This window comes from Pinus tabuliformis, chromosome 4_1 (assembly GCF_031772625.1).
Source record: "Pinus tabuliformis cultivar Carrire ecotype Pingquan chromosome 4_1, CPIR1, whole genome shotgun sequence".
Classification (NCBI taxonomy): Eukaryota; Viridiplantae; Streptophyta; class Pinopsida; order Pinales; family Pinaceae; genus Pinus; species Pinus tabuliformis.
In genome coordinates, this window is record NC_142303.1 from 382216944 (window position 1) to 382233831 (window position 16888).

A 16888-nucleotide genomic window follows, 5' to 3' on the forward strand; every position below is an offset into this window, starting at 1 on the left:
GTCCTTCATCTCAAATTCAGAAGCCAACTCCCTCTTACATTTGTGAATGAGAGGGTCTGCACTTGTCAGAAAGAGGAGGTCATCCACATGAAGTACCAGAATGAGAGGTTTATCATTTTCAACCTTAAAGTGAAGGTTCGAATCGGCTTCACTTCTAATGAATCACAACTTCATCAGATAGTTATCGATCCTCTCGTACCAAGCCCGAGGTGCTTGCTTCAATCCATAGAGAGCTTTCTTCAACCTGCATACATGAGATTCTCGATCATGAACCTCAAACCCCTCAAGTTGTTCCACATAGACTTCTTCTTTGATTGAACCACGCAAGAAAGCGGTACATCCATCTGATGTAGGTTCCATCCTTGCGAGGCAGCAAGGGCTATGATCGAGCGGATGGTGGTGTATCGGGCAACAGGTGCAAATATCTCATCATAATCTACACCTTCCTTTTGAGAGAAGCCTCGAGCAACAAAGCGAGTGTAACATAAAAATTTATGTTGATGCACGAAAACTTGATAGCTTGTAGATTTAATTGTTAAAAATACACACAAGTATTTAAAAAAATTATTTATTATTATATAAAAATGTATAAGACGATTTGAATGTACAATGAGGACCCTGCTTTTATACCTCAGCAGGTGACCTTTCGTGAATGGGCATGTCTTTTAGACATGCCTTTTCACTTAATTTAATGACTAATTAACCTAATTAATATTTAATTATTTAATATTTATATTTATTTTATTTAGCTAATTGTTATGAATTATATTCAAAACATAGCCTCTTCCTTCGGAAGCTTTGTCCTCAAAGCTATATTGCTGGCAGTTGTCTTTGCGATGGTTGTCTTCTTGGCATATAATCTGGGCATCGTTTTCATCATGTAGCTCATCAATAATATTACCTTGGAATATTTTATTTTTATTTTTTTATAATTCTAAAAATATTTTTTAGTAACTCTATTAAAAAAAATTTTAACTCTAATTATTTTTTTTAACTTCTAATATTTTTTTTTCTTTTTTTTTGTTTAAATACTGATTTTTTTTATTTTTTTAATACTGATTTTTTTTAATATAATTTAATTAATTAAAATATATTATTTAATTAATTAAATTATAATTAAATAATATATACGTTATATAATTATATGTGTGTATATATATATATATATATATATATATATATATACATAACTATAATCTATATATTATATAACTTAAATTGAATTAAATTAACTAAATGTCGGTTCAAAAATACATGTTGACCGACACGCCGAATCGGAGAGGTTGCTGGACGGTTTGATAGTTGGTTGACCATCTGTCTTTTGGTGCCCGATGCAAAAGTCACCAACAACAACGCAACAGGACCTACGCTATAGTTGCCCCATATTATTTATTAACGCAAGGCATAAGTGTCTTGAGCCTACTGGGGTAGTCACGATGTATCCCTTGTATATACTGAGACCACATGAACCGACGTCAACCCTTCCCATTGACCTTTGAGCAGGGGCCACGTCATTTGACAGCGGAGACGACACATTTTTTAACAGTGCGGTGTCCGCACAGTAAGTTGCCAACTGAAAGTCCTGTCCACCCTTTCTGATACCAATTGTCGAGGCAAACATGGACAATGGCAGACAGAGGGATGGGGGTAGACAAGGAAAACAATGATTCGTGGATAGCGACGTCAAAGACAACACAGTGGATAGCAGGCCGAAAGGGGTGTCGAGGAGTGTAGGAGGTGCAGTGGCAGGTTTGGCAGATATATTTTAATGACTTTCAGGGCAGTGGGACGACATTCTCTGCCGAGAACGCGGTGCCTAGCATCGTGGCTTGATCGATCCACCAAACAGCCACCACTTTGACGAGACCGCAGAATGGATCACCACTTTGGAAGTCGCTCACACAATACGAGAGACTTTGCAAAGGCAAATCCTCTGGTATCTCTATATCTACCTCTACAAGGCATAAAACACCAAAAGGGTACGCCTGGACTATATCTACACGCTAAAGTAAAGGATCGTGATTTATAACCAAGTCAGTGATTTTTTGTAGCATTCCAGGAGGTGTTGTTTGTCCAACCAAAGATGCGGCATTTTCAAGAACAGTTGTAGACCAATTAATTATAGTATAAAGAGCAAGAGCAATTGCTCCAGCCAAGTCAATCCACCAGAAGAATTTATCGCCAAGAACAGCTGCAACTAAACCAACTACATTGGTGACAAGATCAAAATAGTGATCATTTGCATAAGCTCGGACTATCTCACTTTTAGAGGTTTTACAGTACAACCAAAGAGCTAATTTTACTCCATTGGCGAACAACATAATGATATATATCCATTCTAGCTGTGAGTGTGACATCTTAGTAGAACCTTTATCTTCAATCAACTTCCTAACAACTTCAATCCGCACCTGGAATCCTAGAGTTGCCATTATGGCGGCAAATACAATAATCCCAACAGGTTGTACCCGTAGTTTCCCAATTGGATACCTGTAGATGTTTATATTCTTCACTGACAGATGTGTGAACCATAGAATCCCTCCTGCCATCAGATCTAACAAGGATTCCAGTGTTGATGCTGCAATAGCTATGGATCCACTTCTAACCATTGCATAAATCTTAAAAGCCAACAAAACTACATTGGAAAAATTGGATAAATTCAATACGATATTCACTACAGATTCATGTTGTAATTCCTGATTGTGTTCAATACGTTTTATTGCCATGCTTATGCATAATTTAGTAGGCAAGTCAAGCACAACTGCATGAACCTCTGTTTGGGATCCTGCAAGCTCTATGAACTCAAGCCACTGCTCTTTATTAAAATTGCAGCGATCAATGGTAACACTTTCACTGTCACAAGAGAATAAGTGCAGTTGATCTGGTAGTAGGTGAGGGAATAGTTGTTCCTTTATCTCATCTACTGGCTGAAGTGTTCCACTTGCCAAAACAACAGTGTGGGCTTGATCTACCATCTCTGCAGAAAGCTTCTCTGCATCAAGCATCAAAAACTTAAGGAATCCTTCTTTATGTTCCTCTAGACTAGCTGTGGTTGTCTTTGAAACAATAATTCTTCCATCATTGTCAGCATTTGTTAATGCAAGAAGAAAATCTGCCAACGTGTGAAAACTAGATAGTGCATTGCTTTCCACTCCAACATTCCAACCTACAGTATGCTGAGATTGCAAAAGTTCACCCTCTGGAAGAAGATGTTTCTCCACATAGCTGCTTAGCTTATGAATGATATTGCTTTCTTTCATGTAACACTGCAACTTAACCAAGTTGATATTGTCAATATCAAGTGAAAATAGGAACTCATTAATAGTCATTTCTTGTCTTATTTTGTGCCTCGATGGCACGATTATGTGCTTCTCTGACCATTCTATCTCGCTCTTCTTCAGCATTCTGCAAAGCCTGAGCATTCCTTGCATTCTTAAATATGGTAGTGGTTGTGGAATCATGCAGTGGAATAAATACCACATCATTGCTGTCAGTAACTGGCACCACCTTAATTGGACCAGATTCAGGCTCTTTCAGTTCCACTTTTTGAATGGAGATAACCATAGCAGAAATACTCACATCACCCTCACTGCCTTCAAATCTCAGACAGTTGGTTTCCTCATGAAGAAGAAAGGACTGGTTTGTACCTGCAGTCTCATGCAGTTCGCTTGAAACTTTTGCATATTCCTCATTGTTGATTTTCTTTCGACATTCTTTAACTTCTGCAATTGATTTTTCTAATTGTTGAAATGCTTCTTGAATACTAAATTGTTCAACGTAATCAGGATGTGAACGTAATGGCACATTGTGCGGCAAACTACGTTCAAAGGCCCGCATGATTATATCGTGTGCCATGGCTCCGATACCACTGTAACATAAAAACTTATGCTAAAGCACGAAAACTTGATAGCTTGTAGATTTAATTGTTAAAAATACACACAGGTATTTAAAATAATTATTTATTATTATATAAAAATGTATAAGACAATTTGAATGTACAATGAGGACCCTGCTTTTATACCTCAGCAGGTAACCTTTCGTGAATGAGCATGTCTTTTAGACATGCCTTTTCACTTAATTTAATGATTAATTAACCTAATTAATATTTAATTATTTAATATTTATATTTATATTTATTTTATTTAGCTAATTGTTATGAATTATATTCATAACATAGCCTCTTCCTTCGGAAGCTTTGTCCTCAAAGTTATATTGCTGGTAATTGTCTTTGCGATGGTTGTCTTCTTGGCATATAATCTGAGCATCGTTTTCTTCATGTAGCTCATCAATAATATTACCTTGGAATATATATATTTTTTTTTCTTGATAATTCTAAAAAAAAAAATTAGTAACTCTAATTATTTTTATTTTTTTTTAACTTCTAATAAAAAAAATTTTAATACTGATTTTTTTAATATAATTTAATTAATTAAAATATATTAATTAAATTATAATTAAATAATATATACGTTATATAATTATATGTGTGTATATATATATATATATACACATAACTATAATCTATATATTATATAACTTAAATTGAATTAAATTAACTAAATGCCGGTGCGAAAATACACGTTGACCGACACGCCGAAATGGAGAGGTCGCTGGACGGTTTGATAGCTGGTTGACAAGCCATCTTTTGGTGCCCGATGCAAAAGTCACCAACAACAACGCAACAGGACCTACGCTATAATTGCCCCATACTGTGTATTAACGCAAGGCGTAAGTGTCTTGAGCCTACTGGAGTAGTCACGATGTATCCCTTGTATATATTGAGACCACATGAACCAACGTCAACCCTTCCCGCTGACCTTCGAGCAGGGACCACGTCGTTTGACAGCGGAGACGACACATTTTTTAACAGTGCGGAACAGTGCGGTGTCTGCACAGTAAGTTGCCAACCGAAAGTCTTGTCCACCCTTTCTGATACCAATTGCCGAGGCAAACATGGACAATGGCGGACAGAGGGATGGGGGTAGACAAGGAAAACGATGATTCGTCGATAGCGACGTCAAAGATAACACAGTGGATAGCAGGCCGAAAGGGGTATCGAGGAGCGTAGGAGGTGCAGTGGCAGGTTTGGTAGGTATATTTTAATGACTTTCGGGGCAGTGGAATGACATTCTCTGCCGAGAACGCGGTGCCTAGCATCGTGGCTTGATCGATCCACCAAACAGCCACCACTTTGACGAGACCGCAAAATGGATCACCACTTTGGAAGTCGCTCACACAATACGAGATACTTTGCAAAGGCAAATCCTTTGGTATCTCTATATCTACCTCTACAAGGCATAAAACACCAAAAGGGTACGCCTGGACTGTATCTACACGCTGAATTAAAGGATCGTGCTTTATAACCAAGTCAGTCATTTTTTGTAGCATTCCAGGAGGTGTTGTTTGTCCAACCAAAGATGTGGCTTTTTCAAGAACAGTGGTAGACCAATTAATTATAGTATAAAGAGCAAGAGCAATTGCTCCGGCCAACTCAATCCACCAGAAGAATTTATCGCCAAGAACAGCTGCAACTAAACCAACTACATTGGTGACAAGATCAAAATAGTGATCCTTTGCATAAGCTCGGACTATCTCACTTTTAGAGGTTTTACAGTACAACCAAAGAGCTAATTTTACTCCATTGGCGAACAACATAATGATATATATCCGTTCTAGCTGTGAGTGTGACATCTTAGTAGAACCTTTATCTTCCATCAACTTCCTAACAACTTCAATCCGCACCTGGAATCCTAGAGTTGACATTATGGCAGCAAATACAATAATCCCAACAGGTTGTACCCATAGTTTCCCATTTGGATACCTGTAGATGTTTATATTCTTCACTGACAAATGTGTGAACCATAGAATCCCTCCTGCCATCAGATCTAACATGGATTCTAGTGTTGATGTTGCAATAGCTATGGATCCACTTCTAACCATTGCATCAATCTTAAAAGCCAACAAAACTACATTGGAAAAATTGGATAAATTCAATACGATATTCACTACAGATTCATGTTGTAATTCTTGATTGTGTTCAGTACGTTTTATTGCCCTGCTTATGCATAATTTAGTAGGCAAGTCAAGCACAACCACATGAACCTCTGTTTGGGATCCTGCAAGCTCTATGAACTCAAGCCACTGCTCTTTATTAAAATTGCAGCGATCAATGGTAACACTTTCACTGTCACAAGAGAATAAGTGCAGTTTCTCTGGTAGTAGGTGAGGGAATAGTTGTTCCTTTATCTCATTTACTGGTTGAAGTGTTCCACTTGCCAAAACAACGGTGTGGACTTGATCTACCATCTCTACAGAAAGCTTCTCTACATCAAGCATAAAAAACTTAAGGAATCCTTCTTTATGTTCCTCTAGACTAGCTGTGGTTGTCTTTGAAACAATAATTCTTCCATCATTGTCAGCTTTTGTTAATGCAAGAAGAAAATCTGCCAACGTGTGAAAACTAGATAGTGCGTTGCTTTCCACTCCAACATTCCGACCTACAGTATGCTGAGATTGCAAAAGTTCACCCTCTGGAAGAAGATGTTTCCCCATGTAGCTGCTTAGCTTATGAATGGTATTGCTTTCTTTCATGTAACACTGCAACTTAACCAAGTTGATATTGTCAATATCAAGTGAAAATAGGAACTCATTAATAGTCATAACTACGTCAATTCTTGTCTTATTTTGTGCCTTGATGGCACAATTATGTGCTTCTCTGACCATTCTATCTCACTCTTCTTCAGCATTCTGCAAAGCCTGAGCATTCCTTGCATTCTTAAATATGGTAGTGGTTGTGGAATCATGCAGTGGAATAAATACCACATCATTGTTGTCAGTAACTGGCACCACCTTAATTGGACCAGATTCAGGCTCTTTCAATTCCACTTTTTGAATGGAGATGACCATAGCAGAAAAAATCACATCACCCTCACTGCCTTCAAATCTCAGACCGTTGGTTTCCTCATGAAGAAGAAAGGACTGGTTTGTACCTGCAGTCTCATGCAATTCGCTTGAAACTTCTGCATATTCCTCATTGTTGATTTTCTTTCGACATTCTTTAACTTCTGCAATTGATTTTTCCAATTCCTGAAATGCTTCTTGAATACTAAACTGTTCAACGTAATCAGGATGTGAACGTAATGGCACATTGTGCGACAAACTACGTTCAAAGGCTCACATGATTATATCGTGTGCCATGGCTCCGATACCACTGTAACATAAAAACTTATGCTGAAGCACGAAAACTTGATAGCTTGTAGATTTAATTGTTAAAAATACACACAGGTATTTAAAATAATTATTTATTATTATATAAAAATGTATAAGACAATTTGAATGTACAATGAGGACCCTGCTTTTATACCTCAGCGGGTGACCTTTCGTGAATGGGCATGTCTTTTAGACATGCCTTTTCACTTAATTTAATGATTAATTAACCTAATTAATATTTAATTATTTAATATTTATATTTATTTTATTTAGCTAATTGTTATGAATTATATTCATAACAGCGAGCCTTGAACTTTTTTGCACTTCCAACAGCTCCATGCTTGATTTTGTAGAGCCACTTAGAGGTGACAACCGATTTGTCCTTGGGTCTAGGGACCACATCCCAGACATCATTCTTCATAATTGACTCGTATTCTTCATTCATAGCATCCTTCCATACTCGATGTTTCACGGCTTCTTCGAATGATGAAGGCTCATTTTGGATGATAGTGCTCACGGCGATCAAATATCCTTGATACCTATTTGGCTTCTTGCTTTAACGGAAAGTCTCCCTTGGTGCAATGTGTCTCTCGGTATCTTCAAGAGTCTCCCTAAGTCATGAGGGTCTCCTTTTGGAGGAGGAGGGCTCATCAGGTGGAGGATCAATAGGATCCATAGGTTCATCAAGATCAGGCATCATTTCGTCTTCTTTTGCACCCTAATTTCCAGTGTCAACTTCTTTGTCCTTCCTTAGGATAGGCTTAGGATAAGAAGGTTGTCGATCTTCCTGAGGGCCATATCTTCGTCAAAGTTGACATCATGACTTATCTCAAATGCCTTTTGACCAGCCACATAAATTCTATATCCCTTAGAATTTTCATTATAGCCCACAAAGATTCCTTTCTTCCCAAATGCACCCAATTTGCTTCTTTTCTCTTTCGACACATGAAAATATACGAGACTTCCAAAAATTCTAAAATGAGAGACATTAGGTTTCTTACCAGTGAACATTTCTTTGGGAGTCTTGGAGTCCAATGCTTGATGAGGGCATCAATTTTGAACATACATGGCGATATTTGCAGCTTCAGCCCATAGGAACTTCGGAAGGCCTTGATCATGAAGCATGGCACGAACTGCTTCTACAATAGAGCGATTCTTCCTTTCAACCACACCATTCTGCTCAGGAGTGTATGGCATTGTAGTCTCCCTCTTAATGCCAACTTCTCTGCAATAATCTTGGAATTCATTGGATTCGTACTCGGTCCCATTATCAGTGTTCAATATCTTGATTTTTTTCTCGGATTGGTTTTCAATCAAGGCTTTGAATTGTCGGAACCAGGTGAACACTTCATCCTTCTTCAAGAAGTAGATCCAGGTCTTGCGAGAATAATCATCCGTAAAGGTGAGATAATATAAGTATCCTCCCAAAGAGTTTACAAGCATCATACCAGATATGTTAGAGTGGATCAATTGCAATATATCTGTGGTCTTGCTATTACTTGAGGAGAATGGTCCCCTTGTAAGTTTTCCTTCGGCACATCTCAGGCATACACCTTCATGCTCTACTCTGAACTCGGGCATACCTGTCACCATCTGTCTCACATCGGGTAGGGCCTTATAATGAAGATGGGCAAACCTCCGGTGCCATAGTTCAGATTGTAGAGATGTGTTGCAAGACATGGCTCCTAATGGATTTCCTCCAACCTGATACAAAGTGTCAACCATGAACTCAAGAGAAAAAGCATCTTTAAAAAAAAAATCCAAACATGTACCTTTCCATCTATGTTGTCAAATCCGAATCCGCCAAAATACCTGTTAAATACGTATTCAGTCGAATCTTGACTTTTTGGAAATGGCCAACGCTGTGATGAAACAGATCCCAAGAGTGGTTGCCAGAACCGCCCAAATGGTTTGACAAAAAGTCACAAAAGCCGATTTTATTTTTAGGTTTTTGTTTTTCATAAAGTGTGGTCCCTGCTTCCCTTTTTCGGCACTCGGCAGTCACAAACATCGGCTCCCTACTTCCTTTGTTGACATTCACGCCCAAGCTCACCGTCGGCCCCCCTGCATACGGTCACTCTCACATTGTCACCCTCGACACCCCTGCTGCACACAGCAACGCAGCGATTGAGAAACGCAAGGAACACAACGATTGAGCTTTACGGTCAGTTGTTTGCCACGCAGTTGAAAAGTTTACAGTCAGTTGTCTGCCGCCTTGAAGAATTTAACATTTAACAGCAAGGAATCGAGCTTCAACAAGGTAATTATAATGATAACGGTTTAATTTTTAATATTAACTGTAGTGTTTTAGTTATATTTTATAATGGTAACGGTTTAGTTTAGTTATAAATTATAATGATATATAATATATGATATTCATATTATAATAATTTCTTGAAAATGATGAAAAACGGGCCCTCCTTCATAATAATAAGATATACAATAATTTATTTGTAGTTATAAATTTTAAAATTTATTGTCTTATAAAAACGGGCCCTCCTTCATTAGTTTATATTTGTGTGTTCATTGTTATCAGTGTTGTAAATATGTGTGTTATCTGTTATGTGTGTTGTAATATGTGTGTTATGTATGTGTTATGTGTGTTTTAAATATGTATATTATCATTTATGTGTGTTGTATATATATTATGTCAATCTTCTGGCCATAATGGCCCATAAGCAGCGAATACTAGTGGTAATACTAATTTTTAATTTTTTAGGGTAATTTAACTCTAGGGAATGGAATATCACCACCGCTCTACCAACCAGAAAGGCCCCATATGACCGGTATATTGTTTATCCAAGACATTCCCTACAGACAATATCTTGGGCTTTTGTGGACAATCTTTGAGCTCTATTTAAAATTTAAATTTTTTATGTATTTACTATTTAATTTTGTATTTTAATTTTTAATTGTTTACTGATAATATATTATAATTTGAATTTTGTATGCAGTAACCAATAGAGTCGATACCATTATCATTATGGAAGCATCACAACATGAGCATAGTGAAGAGGAAATCATCAAAACGGACCCAAAATATCCTCTATGGCAATATGTGGAGAATATTGGAAAAAATCCCAGAGGTGGTTCATTTAAATGGAAGTGCAATGAATGCCAAAATATAAAAAAATGGCTCATATACTAAAGTGAAGGCCCATCTCACTGGTCAAACTAACACAAGGATGCAAGTATGCACCAGGCCAAAAGATGCAAATGGCAAACCTAGCCAAGCTTTGAGTCCTAGAAAAATGAAATTCTATGCATCTTTGCAAGAAGTTGATGATAAGAAGCATGCTAAGGGAAAACACCCTGTGCAAAGCTCTACAACTAGGCCTCCATTGCAATCTAGACCTGTTACCACATCTAATAAAAGGCCCACTCTAGGCCCTCTTGAAGTGTGTTTCAATAATCAAGGTAGCGACATAATCGATGAACATGTAGCTCGTTGCATCTATGCAAATGGGCTAGCATTCAATTTGGTGTGTTCCCCTTATTGGCAACAAATGATTAAGGCAGTTAATGAAGCGCCAAAAGGGTACAAAAGCCCTGGATATGAAAAGGTCCACACTACTTTGTTGGCATCAGAGAGACAATCAGTGGATAGATAGCTACAGGCAATCCAGGATACATGGGCAAAAACAAGGGTGTCCATCATTTCTGATGGATGGAGAGACCAAAGAAACCGCCCATTAATTAATGTTGTTGCAGTATGCCCCCAAGGGGCAATGTTTTTTAAGGTTGTTGATTGCAGTGGAATAAATAAAGATGCATCTTTCATATCGACAATTCTTATTAATGCAATAGAAAGTGTGGGGCCACATAATGTTGTCCAAGTCATTACGGACAACGCACAGGTTTGTAAAGCTGCAAGTTTGATTGTGGAGGGTCGATATAATCACATTTTTTAGACTCCATGTGTAGTACATTCATTGAACCTTATGCTTGCCAAGATTTGTGAGATTGAGTGGGGCCACATAATGTTGTCCAAGTCATTACGAACAACGCATAGGGTTGTAAAGCTACAGGTTTGATTGTGGATGGTCGATATAATCACATTTTTTAGACTCCATGTGTAGTACATTCATTGAACCTTATGCTTGCCAAGATTGGTGAGATTGAATGGATTAATGAAATATATGTAGCAGCAAAAGAAATCCAAATGTTCATAACCAATCATTCAATGTCCTAGGCCATATATCGAGGTTTTGCAAAGTTGGAGCTATTGAAGGTACTATTTTTTTAATCAATATTATTTCAAATTTGTATTGGAAATTCTTAATTTTAACTACAAATTTGTATATGATTTCTCATTTGAGATTTGACTTTTTGTCATTTTGAAACTTGTAGGTTGTTGAAACTCGTTTTGCCTCCCACACTCTTGTCATAAAGAGGCTTGTGGAGGTGAGACAAGCATTACAAGCAATGGTCATTGACCCTCTTTGGGAATCATGGAGGACTTCCACTTCTAATAGAGGACAAAAATTCAAATCCATCATTTTTTATGATGCATGGTGGGACAAGGTCCAATGCCTTCTACGGTTCACTGAACCAATCTTGACCTTGATCAAAGCATTTGATACAGATACACCTTGCTTGGGGGAAGTTTATGAAAACATTGATAGTACGTTGGAGAGGATAAGGGAAATTATCAGGGTAAGTGAAAATGACCCTTATGAAACATTCTATTATTTAGTGAAGGACATAATTACAGAAAGGTGGAACAAAATGACCACACCATTACACCTTTTGGCATATGCATTGCACCCTAAATACTATCATTCCAAAATTTTGTCTTTACCTGGTAGAACAACACCAAACAATGATTCTGAAGTAATACAAGGATACAAGACAGCTTTGAGGAAAACTTATAGAGATATGGGAGTTGCAATGAAAAACCGCCAAGAATTTGGAGGATTTGTACAGTCTATTGGTAGCTTTTCAGATCCAGTAGCCATGGATGACCGAGGGCATCTTGATCCTATTACTTGGTGGGCCTTCCATGGTGGGGATAGCATTCATCTCTCTGCTTTAGCCACCAGGTTGTTATCACAGGTTGCTAGTTCCTCATCAACTAAGAGGAATTGGAGTACATATGACTTCATCCATTCAGTGAAGCGAAACAGGCTGGGAGCAGCAAAGGCTGAGGATCTTGTGTATGTTCATTCCAACCTCCGTCTTCTATCACATGTTGAACCAGAGTATAAAAAAGGTCTGAGCAGGATGTGGGATGTGGAGCCTGAGATCTCTGACTTGAACCTGACACTGAATGTCATGACTCACCTCAACCTACTTGAGGATATTGTTCCACCACCAGTCCAGCCTACTGATGCAACTTCCTACATTCCAGGACCCCCATCATCTATTCATGATGTAGAGTTGCAATATGCAGAAGATATAGATCCATTTGAGGATATGTAAATGTATTTACTATTATCATTTATGATATTATGATCCTTTTTGTTACTTTGTATGAGGGAGGATGCATCATTTCAGTGTTTCAGTCTTCATATTTATAATATATCTAATGGTTTCAGTTCTAAAAGTGTTTGATGGTTTCATGGAGTATTTGATTTTTGAACTCTAAAGTGTTTTTTAAAATTTTAAAAATATTATTATATTTTATTTTTTTGTACGTGATGTATCCTTGTCGTATCCGGATCCTAGATTTTCAAAAAACTAGTGGATTCGGATACGTATCCGAATCCTAGTAACATAGCTTTCCATCGATGGATGCCACCTTTAGACCCTGCATTATTTCTCCTTTTGGCATGAGCAGAGAATGCAATGGGGTTGCTTCTGTTAGAAGGCATTTCTTGCTCCACCATTCTTGTTTCTTCATGAATGCATCTCGACATCAGTTCTTCAAACCCTGGAATTTGATCATTGTTGAGGACGGTGGTTCTAAATACGTACCACTCAAGTGGGAGTCCTCCAAGGGTAGTGACAGTAAGTTCCCTATCAATAATGACTTCTCCAATCGAGAGTAGATCATTCTTGATCTCAGTAATCCTCAAAAAATAGGATTGAACATCCTCGTCCTTGCCCTTCTTAATATCCTTCAACTTATTCTTACGAAATAGAATTTGAATAGCATTACTAACCTTGAACATGCCGACCAACCTGTTGTAGATCTCCTTGGCGATCTTCAATTCGGAGATGTAGGCCACCAGATGCTTGTCAATGGAATCCCTGATAATCTTCTTTGCTTTGACTTCAGCCCTATTGTACTTGGTCTTCGCAGCAACCAATGCATTTGAAGGAGGTTCAGGGATTTTACCTTGCACATAGTCCATCACTTCTTTTTCTTTCAAGGTCAAATCAAGAGACATCTTCCATCCATGATAGTCAGATTTATCACGGAGCTCGTCTTCTGCCGGGAAGTAGGATGAGGAACCCATTGAACCTTTTGTCCTTGTCCAACTGTCTTTGGTGATTGCTCTTTCACTCTTGCTTGGGATTTGTCTTCACCTCAGCTTCAATACCGTGTTAATTTTAGGCGACAATGGTATGTTCTATGCTTTAGAGCAATTTTACTTCAATTTCTTTATTAGCCCAGTATCAATATTCAAATTAGCAATCACATCAACATGATAGTAAAATGCAAATAGAACATAAACATAAATGGTAGAAGACAAGCCAAGGCAAGAGGACACAAGATGTGGTACCAGCCAGGGACAGACCCCAATGTGGGGAAACCCTTAATCAAATCTTCTTTTAGTCTTCAATAGTTCAGCAGAGAGAGAAGTGTGAAGATGAGTATGTCCAAATGAGGCTAAGTCACCTTCTATTTATAGGCAACGTTGAGGACGAATAGATGTGATTGTTGGGCTTCTGCGCCTACATAAGTTTGTTGGCCGACCTTGACAATTTGATCATAATCAAAATAAATTCATAACTTCATTTGTACATGTTAGAATCAGATGATCTTTAGATCAATCCTACACCTCTCGGAGAGAGGAATCCAAGAAAAATATCAGTTGTCATAAATAAATGACCCCTGTGGAGTTTGGCCCTAGTTGACAATTTTAACACTTTTGTAGATGGAGTATTATGTGCTTGAGGAACTAAGTGATGGCTAATGAGCAAGGTATAGCTCATGTCAACCTTTTGCCCACACACTAATCAAATGTCCCAGCCATCATTTGCATTGTATCTTTTTTCTTTCATTGTGTCCTTCTTATTTTTTACCTTTCTTTCAGTGGCATCAACCTTCAGGGAAAAAACTTCCAACACAAACTCAAGGATGAGGATGAGAGGGTGCCAATCCCCATGACCAATGACCACCAACACAAAGAATAGAGATGGAATAAGGATGAAGACGGAAAGTGATAAATATGGATAACATGGACACGCTACTTCAATCAAAGCCTCCCAATCGGTGTCCTTCCTAAAACCCTAAGGCCTCAAAGTAGATCCCATCAGACTAAATTCAAAGACTAACCTCCCACATAAAGTGAAGGAACAAGAATACAATCAAGATTGGTCAATCATCTATATCACCCCTTGATTCATAATAGTATGCCTGAAACATTAAGTGAAAGCACATGATTACAAAATGGTAAAGGTAAAGGTATCTATTGATGGATGGCCTACCTTCCTTCAAGAAGGAATGTTGGATCGGAGAGAGGAATCTAACTGAAGCAAGAGGTGGCAAATCTTGGCATCATGTCATGTGTTGATCATATAGGGTTGTTGGTTGGTTGGCTATCCAAGGAGAAGAAAACTTTTCTCTTATGGGTTACCCACTATTTGGTGGGTAACAAGGCTCTTGGTGACTTGGCATATGGGTTCAAACTTCATGGCATATTTGACTCACTCTTCTGTGGATCTACCACCTTACTCATCACCTCATGCTTTATTGGTCCACATCTGCCATCTTAGGGGATTATTTCACACACATGTTGAGGCATACTCTTAGATTAAAGGGGCCCATCCCTTGTTTATGGAGATGATTGAGCGTTATTGACATTCCACATATTAAGGCGTCGTATCATGGATCCATCTACTTACTTTAAGGATGACATCCACATTGGAGGTTTTTTTTGCACATCTTATCATGCTATTTCGTGTGACATCCACATTGGAGGTTTTTTTTGCACATCTTATCATGCTATTTCGTGTGACATCCACACTAGAGGTCTTCTCATGCTATGTCATGTGACATCCACACTGGAGGTTATTTTGTACATCTTCTTATGTTATTTCATGGGATGTCCACCCAAGGAGATGCCACAAGTCCCTTAATGATGCAGGATCATTCGGCTCAGAAATATCATTGTATTTTAGTAGACATAGGGGGTCTTGTGTTTTAAGGGAGTTGGTTTCTTGAGTATTAAATTAATATAATAATTAAGGGTTTTCAAGTAAGTTTGTGAGAGATATTTAGAATAAGAATTAATTAGATATTGTGAATGTAGGAGAACATGAGTGATGATGGGTGATTAGTGAGGATTGAGAGATTTTGAAATATTGTAAATCTTAGATTAGGAATTGGTTTCATGATTTTGGGGATTAAAGAGAATCCTTAGGATTTAGTTGAGTTGTTGAGATTCCCAAGGGATCATTGAGAGATTTTAGGACTTGATGAGCAGATTAAGGATCTGAACCAGAAATGGGTTACAGAACCTTTTGTATAAATGTAAGCCTAAAAGGCATAGAGAGAGTTAGTTAGTTAGAGTGTGAATTAGAGTTCAGAGATTAGATAAGGTTTGACTGTAAGCCTATGGGCAGGAAAGGAAAAGGCCACTGATTAGAAAATCAGGCCAGAGAGAGAGATTCATTATGTAAAGAATTATTTATAAAGACAGAGAATTCGATTTCTGAGTTGTGTGGTGTGTATTGATTAATGGAATTATAAATTGTGTGTGGATTAGAGTAATTCTGCGTAACATAGGTTTGCAAGTGTGCAGAATCAGAGAAGAAGTGCAGAGAAGAGTGTACAGGTTTACACACAAACAATACTGGTGAAAACCTTCAACGTTACAGCGAAGGTATAAATGCAGGTTTTCTAAAACCTAAGGATTTATGAAGGAAGTGTAAAGGCGCAACAAAGTGGAAATTGAGATCAGAACAAGCAAAGACCGTGAGGCGGAAACAAATACACAAGCAGAAATCCGAATGGGTGATTGCACAGTAAGAAACAAAAGAACGTAACAATGCACAGGAATCGTTGGATCAGTCAGATCAACGGACGAAATTATGTGAGATAGATGGCTAGGATTAAGTCGTGCAAAATTAAGTCAAGAAGATGAATAGCGGAGATTAAAACCACATGTTAGCAGAAGGACGGAGCGATCTTGGAAAGGCGGTAAGTAGTATCTCGCGCGACCTCAAAGCGGTAAACGGTAATCTATAATTTCACACGATTAGCTTAAGTGGGTGACATGTAGCACACGATGGAAAGGGAAAAACACTTTTCTCGCGCGCTCTCGACTTGATATCGATCATGCAAGTATCTGCGCAAGATTGCACAATAGTCGTTCAATTAAACAATTCACATCAACAGTGGAGATTGTCCGGGCTAGTTCGCAAGCCGACGACGCGATAACCGTTGGATCTTAAGGAAGAAATCAACAGCGCATATTTGAAGCGCAGGTTGAGCATCGATATATGCGCAAAAGTTTGTGGAATGGCGGAAAGGTAAGGTTTTAAGTGTGAGTTATGACATATTTCTATTATA

The 16888-nt window shown here is 38.0% G+C and overlaps 1 protein-coding gene and 1 pseudogene across 1 annotated transcript in view; both read right to left on the minus strand.

Moving 5' to 3' along the window:
• LOC149175888 (poly [ADP-ribose] polymerase 2-like) overlaps nt 1–16888 on the minus strand; it is a 392573-nt gene that overhangs the window by 343206 nt on the left and 32479 nt on the right. The window lies entirely within an intron of this gene.
• Nucleotides 1776–3257, minus strand: LOC149175889 (metal tolerance protein 4 pseudogene; annotated as a pseudogene).